The sequence below is a fragment of the Natrix helvetica genome (genome assembly GCF_964273705.1).
Source record: "Natrix helvetica genome assembly, chromosome: Z".
In the NCBI taxonomy this organism is placed as follows: domain Eukaryota; kingdom Metazoa; phylum Chordata; class Lepidosauria; order Squamata; family Natricidae; genus Natrix; species Natrix helvetica.
This window is the reverse complement of record NC_138554.1, coordinates 65,740,065-65,758,858: the sequence shown is the minus strand read 5'-3', so window position 1 is coordinate 65,758,858 and position 18,794 is coordinate 65,740,065.

Genomic DNA, 18,794 nt, shown 5'->3' with positions numbered 1-18,794 from the left:
TGATGTTACCTAGTTTGGATAATGAAACAACCAAGCTCAAAGAGAACTATTTCAACCTTGATCTACAAATATTCTCCTTTATTCTTTTGACTCAGCGAGGAATATTTTTGTCTGAAGTATTTCAATTCTAGATAGCTATGAGAAAAATATTTCCAGCATTGTCATAATGTCTAGTTTACATCTGATTACAATATGATCCCTTACATTAAATATTAATACTTTTTGTTTTTGTTTTCATTCAACTCTTTTTGTTGTGTCTTTTTATATTGTAAAGCTGAAGGCAACACTCATTTCTGTTTATTGATCTAAGGTACTCTGGAATCCTTTCTGATTCAAGTGTGTGACACAAATTCTTAAAATAAAATAATCAATAAACAAGATTGTGTTTTAGAGATTTCTTCCCCAATGAATGAAGCTTGACCTAGCCTCTAATCAGCTGATTGCAAGTTTTGGGAATGAGCCATTTTCAGGCATAAATAGGAATGTCATTTAGTATCAGGTAGCACAGGATTGTGTGTCCCCCTCTTCAATTGAATAGAGAGATATAGAAAACAGTAAACTCCAAATTTTCTGGCACAAAATGACTCTCAATAGAAAATTCAAGTAATATGTTAATTTAATGAGAGTCTTGCTGAGCCTTTCATGCTTTTTAAAAATCTTTATCATTAGATGAGGATGGGTAGGAACTGAGGAATGGGGTGATAAGTGATATATATGAATGACATTTCAAAATGAATTTGACAATTTTAGCAATACTTGAAATAAAAAAACATACATGTGTGTCAATATTTTAAATCTTTTCCTATGCAATCACATCCACCACCATTTTAATGAACAAAGCTTGTTTAATAATTGAAAAAGCCAATTATTTTTAGCAGTCTGAAGGTAAATCTAATTCTGGATTACATCAGACTATACTTGGAGGAAATGTGTAAGAATGATCCTGTGTCTCAAAAGTCAACAAATCTACATGTACAGCCACTCACTCTGGATGAACATCAAGTGAGAGCTGAAGGCTGTAAATCCCAAAAAAGCTGCAGGTCCAGATGGGATGTTGGGGAAAGTGGTAAAAACCTGTGCTGACCAATTAACAGGGGTCCTGACAAGGATTTTTAACCTCTTCCTGCAACAGCTAGAGTCCCATCATGCTTGAAAGCAGTCACAACTATCCCACTTCTGAAGAAAGCAGCCATAAAAAGCTTGAATGACTATAGACCCATTGCATTGATGTCTATAGTGATGAAGTGCTTTGAGAGACTGGTCCTACAACACCTTAGGTCCTGTCTTCCACCAAATTTTGATCAATACCAGTTAGCTTATAGAAGCAACAGGTCGACAGGGGACGCCATCACCATTGCTCTACATATTGCACTGAGCCACCTTGAGAAATCTGGGAATTATGTGAGAATGCATTTATAGACTATAGCTCAGCCTTTAACATCATCTTATCAGGAATTCTCATTGAAAAGTTGACGGACCTGAATTTCCCTCCCCTCACTTGTGAATGGATCAAAGACTTCTTGACAGATCGTCCACAAACAGTAAGGGTTGGGTCCTTTACATCTTCCATGCTAAAGCTCAGCACAGGCTCCCCTCAGGGCTGTGTGCTCAGCCTCTAGCTGTACTCACTGTATACATTTGACTGCATACAATGTTCCCTCTAAGGTGCGCTGCTGCGCGACTGCGCACGTGGCAAGAAAACACCACGTGGGGTGTTAAGGGGAGGAGGAGGAGCTTCCTGGAGGATGGCGGTCAGCCTCTGAGCTCCGTGTTTTCATGGGGCTCTTTTTGACCGGGCTGGGTTGCTGCTGGTCCTCTAAACGAACTGGAGGACCACGAAACCTACCCAATGACCACCCTGGCTTATTTCAGGACCCTAGTGGTCCCCCAGGGTGGCCGGATGGCACAGGAGAGGGGAAGAAAGAAAAGCGGCGTTTTGGAAAACTTGTAGTGAGCCGGGAAATGGTGGTCAGCTTGCGCGCGCACCGGCTTACTCCGGGAGACTGCAGGCGTTGACGGCTGTTGGAGCTGGCATTTTGGCGGTTATGAACTATTCAAGATCTGTTTGCGGGCGTTCTTGTAAGCCACGACAGCTACGACAGCCAGAGGTGAGAGCAGCGACGCCCTGAGCGGCTAGTGACTGGGGTGCGATGGCGTACCACACGAGGGAAAGCGGAGGGAGACAATGGAGGCGGTGGTGGCCCAGAAGATTATCGGGGGCTCTAAACATCAGTTCCCTGACCCGTTGGACCCGCTGGGAGCCCCGAGCCTACCAGAAGCCCAGTGGAGGTCATGTGAGGTTTAAGCTGGGCTTGAAACATCGGAGATCACCGGAGTCATTGGAGGACGCCGGAGGCCAGCGGAAGGTGTGGAGTGAAGAACAGAGGCCGGCTGAAACGGCGCGGAGGCGACGGAGGCGATGCTGGGGCTTGGGAAGGTTTGCGGGGAGCCGTCCCCCCCTGCCCATTTTGCATAGATTTGGAGATCGGTTTAACCCCTTACCACCTGGGGCTTGGAAGGACTGCAGGGAGCTGTTGCCGTCGCCCCCCCCTGCCCATTTTGCATAGATTTTGAGATCAGTTTAACCCCTTACCACCTGGGGCTTGGAAGGACTGCAGGGAGCTGTTGAACCCCCCCTGCCCGCTATGGATCATCCGCTCACCCTCTCTTGGATTTTTAAGAACTGCCTAACCCCCTACTAAGGGGGGAACTGTAGATTATAGGCTCTACTTATTTTTTAGCCACCTCCACCTATTTCTTTAGTCACCTCTCTCATCTTGTAATCTTGGTTGCCACTCTGTCATGATTTTTTAAACGGGTAGATTCATTTAACACTTCTAGCACTCAGAATCGATCTTTAGCCCGGTGTATTTATTTTCATGTATTCGAGGTTCGACCTAATTTTACTGCGGGAGTCCCCCCTCTCGCAGGCATGGCCCTCCACCCTTACAAGGGCCCACCTCGAGGACGGATGCATTAATCCAGAGAGGTGGAGGAAGAGGAGGTTTAGGGGGTTTTTGTTTAAATGTTTGTTAAGTGTTTTAGGGGGATCCAGGGTGGGGGGAGGGGGCAGCCAGACCAGGAATGGGGGCAGGGCCAGGCGAACAGGTGGGACTAGGGGGGAAGAGAGCGGAGTGGGGGAGGGGAATGAGAATGTCGTTCCGTTAGAGGGTTCCTACATTCCAACGGTCGTAGGAAGGGGTGGATGCGAGGACAGAAGAAGATCTTGTAGTCGGTTGGGAGACCGTGGGCGCTGGATACACCCGGTCATTTGTACCAACCCTCGCATTCTAGGTGGTCAGGGTTTACAGAACCAGGGCATGAGGCTGATGTTGTGTAACGCAACGTCCGTGGTTAATAACGCCCCCCTCATTTACGATCTGGTTTCTGAGGGGGAGCCGGACCTTGCAGGGATCACGGAAACCTGGTTGGGCCACGAGAGGGGCTTACCCCTCATGGAAATGTGCCCACCAGGATACCGTGTATTCCATCAGCCTCGTGCCCGGGGTAAGGGTGGCGGGGTAGCAGTAATTATACGGGAAGGCCTGGCACCGAGAGAATTCACCATACCTCAGATATCCAAGTGTGAGACTCTAGGTGTGAGATGGGGCCCAGGGAGTCAGTCGGGCCTGCTGATTGCATACTTGGCTCCTTGCTATGCATCAGCGGCCCTGCCAGAGCTCCTCGAGGTGATTGCGGAGATGGCGGTTGAGACCCCCAGACTATTAGTTATGGGGGACTTCAACCTGCCATCGACGGGTGAATCATCCGAGGTAGCTCGGGAGTTCATGGCTTCCATGACAGCCCTGGACCTGACCCAAATAATTCAGGGCCCCACACACGAGGGAGGCCACACGCTGGACCTTGTTTTTATCTCTGGTCGGTGGAAGAGTGATCTGGGAATAGAGGAATTGGTTATTACTCCCCTGTCATGGTCAGATCACTCGCTTCTCCGTCTCGACTTCCCTTCCGCTACCCCCCATTGCGGGGAGGCGGAACCAGAAGATCTTAGATGGTTCCGCCCCAGGCGACTGATGGAACCTGATAGGTTCCAGATGGAGCTTGGGCCACTGCCTGTAACCCTCACCCATGCCCGGATGGAGGACCTGGTGGTCGCATGGAATAGTGCGGCGGCTGGGGCCTTGGACCGGGTTACGCCCTTGCGGCCTCTCCGGTGGCAGCGAACCACCCTGGCCCCTTGGTTCACCGAGGAGTTGAGGGTGATGAAGCGCCACAAGAGACGCCTAGAGAGCAGATGGAGATCCTCTCGCGCTGAATCCGACCGAACACAGGTAAGAGCCCATTTACGGACCTACCTTGTGGCACTAAGGGTGGCTAAACGTCGATACTATGCCACTCTTATTGCGTCCGCAGAAAACCGCCCTGCCGCCCTGTTTCGGGTGACCCGCTCCCTCCTTTCATAGAGGCCGCAGGAAGCCCCTTTGCAGGGTAGGGCAGAGGAATTTGGGGAATATCTGCAGGATAAAATCGATCGGATCCGGAGCGAGGGGGTCTCCTTGAGTGATCTCGGGGAGACACCGGTGGAGAGTCTTGAGGTACCATGCTGGGAGGAGTTTGACTCTGTTGCCGCCGAGGATATGGACAGGTTACGCGGGCGACTGCGGGCCACCACATGTTTATTGGACCCGTGTCCCTCCTGGGGGGGGAGCAGGGGAAAAAAGGCATCATGGCTCCTCAAAAGCACGGCGGAGGAGGATGGGTCAGGGGTAACGCGGGGCTGAACTCAGGTGCTCCGAGCAGAGGGAGAGGCACTGCTGCCATGGGTGGGGGTGCCAGTGGGAGCTTTGCCGGCTTCACCTCAGCTGCAGCGCCGGGCAGCAAATGTGGTGGTGCTGTTGGAGGAGGAGGTGGTGGCAGCAGTTATTCTGGTGGCAGCGGGGGCTCGTCGGCATCTTCAGCGGCAGCCCTGCCCACGATGAAGAAACCAAAGATGGAGCAGATCCATGCAGATGACTTCCCTGCAACATGACTGGAGGAGGAATTCTGGGAGTTGAAGTCTACAAGTCTTAAAGCTGCCAGGTTTGAAGACCCCTGCGTTTTTTCCCTAAAGGGTTAGGGGTGCAAGGGTCTTGTAACTTGACAGCTTTAAGACTTGCACACTTCAATGCCAGAGTTCCTGAGCCAACATGACTGGAGGAGGAATTCTGGGAGTTGAAGTCCACAAGTCTTAAAGCTGCCAAGTTTGAAGACCCCTGGGTTTTTTTCTAAAGGGTTAGGGGTGCAAGGGTCTTGTAACTTGACAGCTTTAAGACTTGCTCCTGACGGGTTTTTTAAATCTTGTAATTTAATTGAGGGTGTTTTAAATTGTCAATTTTAAATTCTATTTTATATATTTGATACCTCCTCCATGTATATGTATATGTGTACGTATGTTTATGTGTTTATTTTTATCTGTATATGTATTGTTCATTTGTATATTTTATGTGTTTTTATTGTACGCCGCCCTGAGTCCTTCGGGAGAGGGTGCGACTAACAAATACAAATTTATTATTATTATTATTATTATTATTATTATTATTATTATTATTATTATTATTATTATTATTATTATTATTATTATTATTATTATTATTATTATTCAAATGCCAGAGTTTCTGAGCCAACATTTTGGTTGTTAAGCAGGAGCATTGTTAAGTGATACTGATATTATATAACACTTTGAATTAAGCGGGTACCTTGAAGAAACATAACTTTGAGTTTCAAATAATACTGATTTTGTTGTTGTCTTAGGTGACATCTGTGAAAAAAATTCAGGTGCTCAGGCATGAAAATGTGCCGCTCAAACACTATACTTTTCTGCTCACATTGAAAAAAAATTAGAGGGAACATTGACTGCATATCCTCTGATCCATCCAACATCATAATAGAGTTTGCAGATGACACTACAGTGCTGGGTCTCATAACTGGAGGGGATGAATCAGCATACAGGGAAGAAGTCCAGAAAGTATCCGCATGGTGCTCAAGAAACAACTTACATCTAAATACTAGTAAGACAAAGGAGATAATGCTAGATTTCTGGAAGCACAGTGGAACCTGTCCCACTGTATATTGAGGGGAGATGTGTGGCGAGGGTTTCCTCTTTTAAATTCTTGGGAGTGCTTATTAGTCAAGATCTCACCTAGAAAAACAACACGTCTCTGGTGATTGGAAAGGCCCAACAGAGAATTCATTTCCTTAGAGTCCTGTGAAAAAATCTGATGGAACAATGGCTGATGACCTCTTTCTATTGGTCCACCATAGAAAGTGTCCTCACATATTGTATTACAGTATGGTATGCTAGTTTAACAGCTACGGACAGGAAGACACTACAGAGAGATTAGTTCGGCACAAGAAACCATTGATTTCCCTCTGACACCACTAGATGACATTGCCAGATCTCGCTGCTTTAGCAGAGTAAGGAAGACAGTCAGAGATGATTCACACCCTGGTCACACACTGCCTGATGGTAGAAGTGCAAAGAGAAGTGCTCTTTGCACTTCTACCATCAGGCAGAAGACATCAAAGTATAGCCAGATGAACAACCAGGTTTAAAGAGAGTTTCTATCCTTGGGCTGTGAGACTTTTAAATACAACCAAAATCACTCCATGCACAAGCTAGATTTTCTTTCTTTCTTTCTTTTTGTTTCTGTTATAATTTTGCACCAGTGAGGTTAAAACCAATTTCGTTGTATTTAAGTACAATGACAATAAAGATTATATTTATACTTATGTATCTAAGATATATAGAGGTTCAACAAAGTTTCCAACATGCTATTTTTCAGTGTGCAAGAATCTTTTTTCTTTTAGGTATAGAAGCTTTCTTATATTTATCAACCACTCATTTTTGGCCAGAACTAGGAGCATTTTATCACTTGCTGTTGTATAATTCATGCAATTATATTTTATGTTGTAAATTCTAATCTTTCCTTTTCCCTGTCATCTTTCATTTTGTGTCTCAATCCTTTTTCATGCGGCTTCAAGCAAAGTGTTTGCAAATCTGACTGATTTTAAGCTGGAGAATCTTCTGCACTGATAGGAAGGAGTGGGAGAATCTGGAGGTGGAGTTAAAAGAGGGATCAATCTAAAATCCTCTATAAAGCCACAAGCGAACTAAATCTAACTTCCCTTGAATTCCATTGACCCTTATCTAACACCAAGAAGTACAAATTGTAAGTGGAGAAGATTCTTGTGCCTAAGCATGGTTAGCAACAATTCTAAAGTTTAATTGAACTTCATGTTTGGGCCTGCTCTTTGGTACCTGATATATTACAGACTTATGCCTATTAATGTTTTGTGCACTCTTTGGCCTTGTCAAATAATTTTCCTTTGTCTAGTTGCCTGCCGCATCCTAATTGAAATCCTAAACCAGTTTAACTACTCCATGCATATTATGAAACGAAGTATTGTTTGCAAAATCTGGTGCATTTTAATAAAACGTATTCATCTGAAAAAGTTGTGCCAGACTCCTATTGCTTGGGGGATAAGGTATGTATTTTGTAACAGCATCCCTGAAATCTTTTCTGGTGCAATGATAAAGACCTCTGTTTGTGACTAACGTTCAGATATTGAAATGAGAGTAGGCTGTCTGATTTTGCACAGGCATTGAGTCTCTGACACTGTCTTTGGGACAAAACAACTAGAAAAGGTCTTAGAATGTAGATAATTGAACGCAGCCCAGACCAGAACGGTGCAATACAGTCAAATTATTTCCTTTATATGCCTCCACAACCTGCTGTGCAAATAAGTTAGAATTTTGCAGAGGCAGTCCTGGTCCTAAAAACATTGCATCTGAAAGCTTCTACTCTCAAATATTCAGGATGTTCCAAGAGCCCATAATCAGTTGTTACATTTCCCCCAGCACTGTTTGTCCTGGTTTTTAGAAATTACAAGCCTGCATTTTTTATTCATATGAAGAATTTTTCTATACATATGAAGATGAGGAGGAATGGTAGATAACTGAGTAAATTTTGGTAGGTAGGAATTTTCATGAGATATCTGGCTTCTGAACAGGATAAGGAGAATTAATTAGAATTTCTACTACAAGATAAAAGTCACAAAAGCTCTTGGGTCTTTATAAATACAGAAAGGCATGAGAAAAATGAGAGTCTGGAATAGATTATCATGTTAAATTATATTTAGCTTGTGCACATAGTCCAAGCAAAGAACGTGGTGGCAGTTGCTAACAGAACAAATAACTGGGGCTCTGAAAAGAAGTCATAGCAATAGGTACAGACTATCCTTCACAAATCTGTAAACCTTCATTTCACTCAGTTTTTTTCCCTTGTTTTCCCATTTCAACTTTGTTTGCATTTCTACATCAGTTTATTGCTACAAAAATGTATGAAATTTTGCAATAAGGTATATATTTCTTGAAATATACATAAATTTATATGTCTTTTCTTGCGGGCAATTTTCTCTAATATAATTCACTTAATTTGATAATAATACATTTACAATATCGTTACCAAAACCTGAGGGAATCATTGGGAGCTCATTCTTGAATAGAGTATTAGACTTGATCTTGTAATCGATTTTTTATGTTTTAAAAGAAGTACAGGTACCCCTATACTTATAACTGCAATTGGGACAGGAATTTTGATAACTAAGCAGTAACTCAATCATTAAGAGATTCATCATGTAACTGTACCTGTTTTATGACCATTTTAGTACAGCCATTAACTGAATCAAACTGTTGTTAAGTAAATCTGACTTCCCAAATTGACATTGCTAGTTTGAAGCCAGTTGAGAAATCATAATCATGTGACTGCAACCATTGCAAATGTCAGCCCGTTGCCAGATGCCTGAACTGCAATCACATGACAGTCATAACTATAAATCACTTTTTCTGAGGCCATTATAACTTTTAAGTATTGATTCCCGAGGGAATAAAATTTGAGGAAATTGTGGATGCTTCAATGCTACTGATTCCTGCTGCTGCTGCTGTAGTTCTGTGATGTTCATTTTCAATGTTCTGTGATAGTTTTCTAGCCAGTCTCAGAATGTTTCACTCCCTCCCTCATCTGCCTGCTGGGGATGTGAAGGAGGGGGAGTTCCCCCCCCTGAATTAATGAGGTATTGGATCTTGGCATTCCTTGTTGCATATTTCTGAATAAGCACAAAAATAAAACCCGGGGCATGTTCTAATAAACAACTTTAATATAAAATAAAATAATAATACAAATCTTACTATCTAAATCTTACATTTTGGCAAGAGCTATGTTGCCCACCTCCTTCGGCAGGCGAACGGAAGATCAGAAGGAAAGGAAAGAATGTGTGACGTATTATGAGACATGCGCATTAATCATTGTCAGATAAGAAACAATCCATTCTACTGTATAACTCAGAATATAAGCACAAGTTGACAAACCAATTAACGCAGTGACACCCCTTCTTTTGTCACTTGGGCTGATATCATCAAATCATCAAATAAGGCACATCTTCTTTCACAGATACTCGTGTTGAGCTGCTGGAAGTGGTTTGTTGAGCATGTCAGCAATTTGATCATGTGTAGATACATATTGCAATTTAACAAAACCTTGCTTAACTAATTGCTTTGTGTTTTGATAACGAATGTCAATGTGTCTGGACCTAGAACCTGTAAAATGTGACTCAGAAATATAAACCACTGATTCATTATTTTCCATCATGGTGATTGGTCGAATCGGACGTGTCCAGATATCTGTGATCAAAGCATCAAACCATGCTAGAGAACTACATGCATCCGAAACACAAGCATACTCAGCTTCAGTAGGTGAACACAAAACAAAACTCTGTTTTCTCACTTGCCAATAAACAGGACATCTATTCAGGAACATCATGTAACCTGAAGTACTTTTGCATGATTTCTTATCACTTGCCCAATCAGAATCTGCACAACAACACAACTCCGCATAATCAGTATGTGTTGGTTCTAGCAATAACTTCACGTGTCTAGTGTGCTTCAGGTATTTCAATAACTTCTTAACGCATGTCCAATGAAACTGTGTTGCCCCACCTACATGTCGTGATAAGAGATTAACAAGTGCAATGTCGGGTCTGGTCCAACTGCTAATGTACAACAGTGACCCAATGACTGAACGATAAAGTGTTTGGTCTTCGAATTCAGGACTTGGTTCATGTGTTAAGTTGTGAAAATCTGTTTGCATGGGTATCTTTGTTGTGTTAGCATCTTTCATGTTGCAATGATGCAGAATTTGGTCAATTTTCTCCTCTTGTGAAAGACTAAACCCCTTCTGTGTTTTTTCAATTTGAACACCTAAATAAGTGCTAATGTGACCTAAAGATTTCAATGTGAAGTATCTCTCAAACTTTTAGCAAAAATCTCACTCATTTTCTTATTTTGACCAATATAAACAATATCATCAACATAAACAATAATTATCTCATATGCATTGTTAGATCTTTTTGTGAACATGCATTCATCAGTTTCGGACTTAATAAAGCCCATTGAATTTAGTTTGTCAGTAAGACATAAGCACCACATTAAACCTGACTGTTTCAGACCATAAAGACTTTTGTTCAGGAACCAGGTATCCCCTTCTTGCTGTCAGAATCCTGGAGGTCCTCTCACGTACATCTCTTCATTTAGATCTGCATGTAGATAGGCCATGTCCACATCAAACTGGAAAACTTCTAAACCAAGAATAGTTGCAGTGGTTAAAGCAATTTTTACACTCTCAGCTCTGACTGTTGGTGAGTAAGTGTTTGTGTAGTCCTCAGGATAACGTTGAGCGAAACCCTGAGCTACAAGTCTGGCTTTGTACAATGACTCACCATTCGGTTTCTTCTTGATTCTGTAGACCCATCGAGTGCCAATGACTTTTTTGTTTGCTGGAAGTTTTGCAGGTATAAATACATTAAGTTTCTTTAAACTGTCCCTTTCATCCTGCATTGCATTATACCATTTGTCTTGCTCTGAATCAGGAAGCTGTTTGATTTGTGTGAATGTATCAGGAGGAAATGTAACATTGCAAATCAAAGGCAATGGTGTTTTTGTCAGTTGCCACGAATATCGTTGTGGAGGGATCCCTTTTGTAACCCTCTTGGAACGTCTCAGAACAACAGTCCATTCTTCTTCTTCTTCTTTGTCCTCGTCCTTACATTCGTCGCTAGCATCAGCATCTGTGGCTTGCGAAGATGGAACATCAGGTTGCGAAGAACTGGTAGAAGGAATATCTGCCTGTGAATCTTGGTCATCAGGCTGCGTGGCATCTGCAACATCATCTCTAAGAAAATAAACTCCAGGATCATTGGAATGAATCCTGGACCAGTCAATGTCTTCCTCAAAATTAGCAGATTGTGAAATGACAGTTACATGTTTAGGGTCAATAAATTTGCTCCATTTTGAATTATCATCAATACCCATAAATCTCAGTCTCTTTGCTGCTGGACCTCCTTTTCTTCTTTGAGCTAAGGGAATGTTCACCATAGTGTATGAACCAAAAATGTGGAAGTTCTTGAGATCAGGCTTGTAGCCATACATTATGTAGAAAGGAGTTTGAGTTATTACACTGCTCCAAGTACGGTTGACAATGTAATTTGCATATTTGAGAGCTTCACCCCAGTATATGCTACCGAGATTGGCATCTTCTAGGAGACAATGCATCATGGTTTGTAGGACCCCTTGTCTTCTTTCTATGACTCTGTTATGAGCCGGTGTATATGGAGCGGATGTCTGATGAAGAATTCCATTCTTACGCATCCAGTCCTGGAAACGCTGAGACATGAATTCGGCACCATGGTCTCTCTGGATTCTGGCGATGCGAACTTGATATTGGGTAGAAACAAATGCTGCAAAGTCTTTAAAGATCTGAAAGGTCTCAGATTTCTCTCTCATAGGATATACAAATCCATATCTAGAATGATTATCTACAATTGTTAGAAAATACTTTCTACCACCAATTGTTGGTGGGAAAGGACCCACTATGTCAGTGTGTATCAAATAAAAAATGCGTGTTGACAGGTGTGTAGCGTGTTTGGGAATGGCAGCTGCTTTGGAATTAGCTTTCCTGCAAACTGCACAATCCAAAAACACCTTACACCCCTTTAGATCCAAACCTTTTGCGAACTCCGGCATTTTTCTAAGAACACGGAAACTGGCATGCCCCAATCTTCTATGCCACTTGTGGATACACCTGGAATGCAAAGATTTACCAGTTAGTGAATTTTCAACGTTAACAGTTTCATGAGGAGATGACTTCCGGTTCCTGAAGGCGACGGACGTGTTGTCTGCCGCTCGTTTCCCCGGCTGGCTCTGTTAGGAGCACAGGGGGCCCTGAAGGGGTACCCTGCCAAAAGGCCACTTGCTGAAGCCCCACAAAGGGTGGCAGCCGGCGGGGGTGCTTTTCAGCTTCGCCTCGGAGCCAGGGAGCGGAGGGGGGCCAAGGGACAGCACTGCGCTGCCCGCCCTTTTGCCAAATGGACCCGGAGGAGAGAATGTACTTGGAGAAGTGCGGTAGGATCCTGGTGGTGGGGGACCCATCCTGAACTCTCTGATTGATTAAAGGAAAAGCAGCAGACTTCTGTAAGTTTTGTGTTCATCCTATTTGAATGGATATTAGAGGTGGGTGTTTCTTTCCTCTAACCCCCCCTCAGAATGAGTGGCATTTGAACGATCTCCCTTAAAAGAGAGACAACAAAGGCTGAGCTGTCACTTAAGCTAGCGAATGGTGAAAGATCTTATCACGATTGCCAGGAATGACTGTGGAGCCGTTTCTCCTTTAAAAACCTGGATAGAGATTTCTGTTTTCTTTCTCCCGGTGGAAAGAGGAGCTAAGATGGCACCCACCCTTCTTTGTTTAATCATAAATGAAGCCTGCCCTTTGAAACCACCTTCAGCCTTATTACTCTCTCTGAGGGAAACCAAGACCCCTCCCCGAAATGTGGTTCTACTGCATTTTGCTTATCAGATACTCTACATTTGGTTTGCCTCGGTGCCTTGGAACTGTGAACTGTGAAGGCCGCTTTCGGCTTAGTTTTGTATTTTGGGGACCGGCACAGCTGCGCAATCCTCGGACGCCATTTCTTTGGAAAAAGACTGACATCTCTGAACTTTAAACAAATGGGGCCAAAGAAGCCACCGACGGGCAAGTCACTTTCAGCCCGTGCATCTGCCTCCTCCAGTCCCAGTATGCAACAGACAAAGATCACATCATTGTTACAGCAAGAGGGGTCGGGAGAGGGATCAAAAGAACTATCTGTTACATAAATGTTTCAAGAACTGATGAGGGGGCAGAATGACTTGAAAAAAGGAATGACAGAGCTCAAAGAAGAACTCAGAGACATTAAACATCATATCGCAGAAAATAAACAAAGGATTTTGGTGTTAGAGGAGGGAGCGGCTGGGCTGGGGGAAGAAATTAAAACAATCCGGAAGGGAAATGTAGACTTGGAAAACTTTTTGGCAAAAATAGAATTTGAAAGAATATCCTTTTTTCTTAGATTCCAGAACCTACCAGAGACAGAAAATGAAGACCTTAAGGATATCATGAGTACAATCTTAGCAGACTATATTAAGAGAGACAAAAATCAGCTGTGGTGGGATAAGGATCTAGTCTATAGGATAAATTCAGCATATGCTAGAAGTCATAATGTTCCAAGGGAGGTACATGTTAAATTTCTCAGGAGGACCACAAGGTATGAGGTACTTGGGACCCAAAGGGAGAGACCACTGAAATATAAAGATGAAGAAATCACCATTCTTAAGCAGATTCCAAAAAAGATAAAAGAAAGAAGGAGTATTCCTCCTTATCAAAGAAATTATATAATAAAGGAGTCTGGTTTAAATGGTTATTGCCAGAAAGAATGTTGATCTTTTGGGAGAGAAATAGGATTAGAATCAATACAGTGCAGGAGGCAGAAGCCTTCACCAAAAAGAATTATCTCCTCCTAGAGGACGAACATAGTGAAGGTAGTGGGAGGGGCAGCATGGTGCAGGATAAGAAGGAGGGGGGCTGAAGGCTCCTCTGGGGACAGGGAGGAAGAAGCAATATCGAAAAGGCTCAGATCACAAAAATAAAAGTATTTGAAATAAATAGCAATTGGTGATACTCTAGAAAGTGACAAAGAAAAATGAATGAACACATGGTTAACATTATAGAATAAGATCTTGTTTTCTGCTTATCTTTTGTATTTTGTTTTTAAGATTGTAAAAACTGTGAGTGCTGGATGGGTTACTAACACCAGTGTGGGAGCTGCCAAAATTTTTTGTATACCCCTTTACCTTTCCCCATATATGTGTAAAAACCAATACATTTTTTTGAAAAAATAACAGTTTCATGAGGAACTTCAGGCTTGCTCTGAGCAACCTGCTTCCTTATTCTCTGTTTGTTGGCTTTAGGAGCCTTTGGAGTAGCAACGGGTTCTCTCTCTGAACCAACACTCTCTGGGCCCGTGCTGTCCCTTTTTGGAGTTTGCATACTTGCCTGTGCTCTTGGCTTTAAGTAATAAACACCACCAATTAGCATGGTTTCAGCAACAATATCTCCATTTTTAACTATGTAACTTGCTTTCTCGAGGTGGTGAACCTGGAACTTTAACTCTCTAGACAAGTGACTTTGACTAAGCAAATTACTGGTTGCTGAAGGTATGTAATAAACATCAGGGATGAATGTATCAAGCTCTTCAATGTAAACAGTTCCTTTTCCCATGACCTTTCCCATGACCTTACAAGGGTGGTTGGAGAAGTAGTACATTTCTCGATATTCAGGTTTCGGCTCACTCATCTCTGTGAAAAGTTCCTTTCTGTAGGTAATGTGTAAAGCTGCGCCACTGTCCAAGTCCACAAAAGACTTCTGTCGTACTCTGGATCAGGTTGTGGAACGTTGGTTATGGCCAATGTTGCGAGTGGAGCTTGTGGATCACGCCTTGGACCACGACGACCTTGTCTTCCGCCTCTACCTCTGCCTCTGGAGTCTGTTCCTCTAGGCTAGTATGTGACAGGAACTGGAACTCGTTGGGGACAATCCCGGGTGTCATGTCCCATACGGTTGCAGATGTAGCATCTTGGCATCCTTGAAGCATAGACTCTTCCTCGGAAGGGACATCTAGCTGGAGTTCTTGACGCTGACGGCCATTGCAAATGTGGTGTGGCTAATTTAATAGCTTCCTCCTCAATTAAAAGTCTGCATACATTATTAACAGTGCGTTGAGCAATAGGCACATGGTTAATCTTTGCAATGGCATCTTTCCATTCATAATTCAATGAGTTAATGATAATGCTGATCATTTGGATATCATCAATAACATATCCTCTTTCTCTCAATTCACTTCTCATTTCAGTTTGGTCAAATGTCCACCAATTTGTTCACATGGAACTCAGACATGAGCAAACATGAAGATTCAATTGAAATGGGCCTGTAGCAATCTTCCAAAATGGCCCAAATTTGTTGGGCTGTTGCATCAGGCGGGAAAGTAACCTGCAATTCAGTATCCATGGACATCAATAATGTTGTGCAAGCCCAAGTTTCTAGGTCTCTTATTGCAGGAGTCCATGGTTGGGCAGGAGGATTAAACACCATACAATGGGTACCTTCTCTGCGAAGCAAGAGTGCAACCTCACTGACCCAGGCTTTATAATTCTGTCCTGACATTTTTAATTTTGACTCACCATTCAAAGGAGAAAATGCCTGTTGAGGAATATACATTTGAACATCTTGTTTGCCTGACACAGTATCCACCAGGGGGGGTGTTTTAGGCTTTGGAGAAGAAGGCAATATGGCATTTTCAGAAATTTGAAAAACATGGGAGTCTCTCTTCTCTGACTTGAGCATGGAAAAAGCTCTTTTGGCTTGCAGAAGCTCATTTTCAAAAAAATCTGTTTTATTACAATAGCTTTCCATATCTTGCTCAGAAGTCTGGGGAGATTCATAAGTTTCTCTTTCTGCTTGGGAGTGAATTTGCTGTGCCGGCGAAAATTTTGGCCAAGCATCGAGCGTTGCATAATCTCTGAGAGATATTTGGGAGCATGCATAATCAGAAGGGAGTATCACTGACCTCGGTCGGAACATGTCTCCTTCAAAAGCAGCTTTATCTTCTTGAGATTTTTCTCCCATAGCTGGTTTCTCATCCAGCCTGATCGGCATTTGGAAACCTCCTCCTCTTATCTCTTTTTTTTTGAATTTGCTTAAGAATGGCAATTTCTTTATCTTTATATTTTAGTGGTCCCCCCCTATGAGCCCCTAGAATCTCATCCCTCGTGGTCTTCCTAAGAAATTTAACATGTACTTCCCTTGGAACATTATGTGTTCTGGCATATGCTGAATTAAGCCTATAAACCAGATCCATATCCCACCACAACTGTTCTTTATCTCTTTTAATATATTCTGCTAAAATTGTACTCATAATATCCTTAAGATCTTCATATTCTGTCTCCGGTAGGTTCTGAAATCTGAGAAAGAAGGACATTCTTTCAAGTTCTATCTTTGCCATAAAAATTTCCAATTCTATAGTCCCCTTCTGGACTGCCAACCTCCTCCCCGAGCCCAGCGGCGCCCTCTTCCAGCACACCAATTCTCTGTTTATTTTCTGTTATTTGTTGCTGCACACTTTTAAGCTCATCTCTAAAATCTGCTACCTCCTTTTTCAACTCATTTTGTCCTTGCATAATATGTGTGAAAATGATGAAATTTTTGTCTATTGAATCGTTTGACTGGATGCAGTAGAAGTTGGTGCCGAGGCTGCTTTGCCTGTAGGTGGTTTTCTGGGCCCCATTGTCTAAGTTTAGAAAGAGTATAAATCTTTTGCAAAAGAAAAGGCGTCTGTGAAGCGCGCAGCCGAGCGAGTCCAAGAAGAGGAGGAGCTTCCTGGAGCAATGGCGGTCTGCCTGAGAGCTCCTTAGATCCACGAGCTCTTTCAAGGGAGCAGGGGTGCTGCCGGCCCCCTTTTTACATCATGGGGGCCAGGTGTCCAATAAACAGCCACCCTGGGTCTTTTTATGACCCAAGGGGGGTCTCCCAGGGTGGCTTGAAGACCTGGAAATAGCTCGGAGAGTGGACCGGTGAGCTGCCGATGAGAGACGCCACCCAAAAACGCCGTTTTTGAGACCGGAGGAGTTGAGTTCGCCGTTCTGGGAGCGGAGAGGTTTGGAGGAGCTCGGAAGAATGGCGAAAGGTGAAGAAACGGCGCCTGGCGCGTGCGGGGGTGTGCTATTGTCGTTTTTGGAGGCTTGTGGCTTGGAGCGAGCTCTGGGGCGGCGGTGAATGGAAATGGCCGTCCCTGGGGCGGCGGCAATCCAAGCGGCGAAGGCTGGAAAAGCCGAACGCCAAATTCCCCGGCCTGCAGCAGATTGGGAGAGATGTTGGAGATGCTGGAGGTCGAGTTGGGAGGATTGGAGGTCGACAGGACTGGATAGGACTGGAGCAGGAAGGACTGGAGGCCGGTAGGAGCGGCGTTGGGGCTTGTAATGGTTTGGCTGGAGTGCTTAGAACATGGATGCAGGCCTAGGCAAGACCTAAATGCCGAAGGCCTGGTAGGAGAAGGGCTGCGTTCCAGGAGGCTGCTTGGAGGCTGGGGGGGAGGCTTGCTTGGAATTGGCAGGCTTGTTGGGAACTGGCAGGAGGTTTAACATCAGTCTTGGCAGGGGAGTTTTTTACTCCCTGCCAGCCACCTCCTTGACTGTTCCGTTTACACCCCCCCCCCTGCTGGCTTTTGGACTAACAACTGCCCCTGTTTTTCATCCGTGCGCGCCCTGGAGGTTTTTTACCTCCCTATCTTCATCTGACTGACCATCTGCCCCTTGCCCATTATCAAGCAAAAATCCATCTACCCCTCGCCATCCACCATTGACCACCCACTAGCCCCCACTTACTGACCGGCACCTGACCATCTTATCATCACTACCCCCCCTCATCTTGGACTGGACGTTTCTCTTTGCACCGGAACCCGGCTTTTTCAATTTTATTGGACTATGGCGTATGACCACACCATCTGCAGCACAGAGCCTAGGCCCTGATGAATTTTTAACAGCATATGTACTCTAGGCTAGACCTAATCCTACTGCGGGAATCCCCCCTCTCGCAGGTGTGGCCCTCCGCCCTTTCAAGGGCCCACCTTGATGACAGATTCATTAATCCCGAGAGGTGGAGGAAGCGGAGACTTAGGGGGTTTTTAGTTAAATGTTTTTTAAATTCTTTTAGGGGTTTAGGGGTTGGGGGGTGGGTGGGTCAGATCAGGAGCAATGACAGAGCCAGGTCACCAGGTGGGGTCTTGAGCAGAAGGAGCAGAGAGGAGGAGGGGGGAGAGGATATCATTCCTATACAGGGCTCCTTGATTCCAACAGTCGTAGGGAGGGGCAGATACGAGGACAGATTAACAACTCGCAGTCGGTTGGGAGACCGTGGGTGCTGGTTACACCCGGTCGCTTGTACCAACCCCCGCGTTCTAGGTGGTCAGGATCTGCAGGCCCAGGGCCTGAGGCTGTTGTTATGCAATGCGAGGTCCGTTGTCAATAAGGCCCCCCTCATTCATGATCTAATTTTGGAGGGGGAGCCGGACCTCGCGGGAATAACGGAAACCTGGTTGGGCCACGAGGGAGGGTTACCCCTCGTGGAAATGTGCCCACCAGGTTACCAAGCATTTCACCAGCCCCGGGCCCGGGGAAGGGGCGGTGGGGTAGCAGTGATTATCCGGGAGGACTTAGAGCCGAGGGAGTCCACTGTGCAGACATGTTCCAGACGGAGCTTGGGCCACCTCCTGCAGCCCTGACCCGCCCTCAGGTAGAGGACCTGGTGGCCGCGTGGAATAATGCGACTACCGGGGCCTTGAACCGGGTGGCGCCTTTGCGGCCTCTCCGGCGG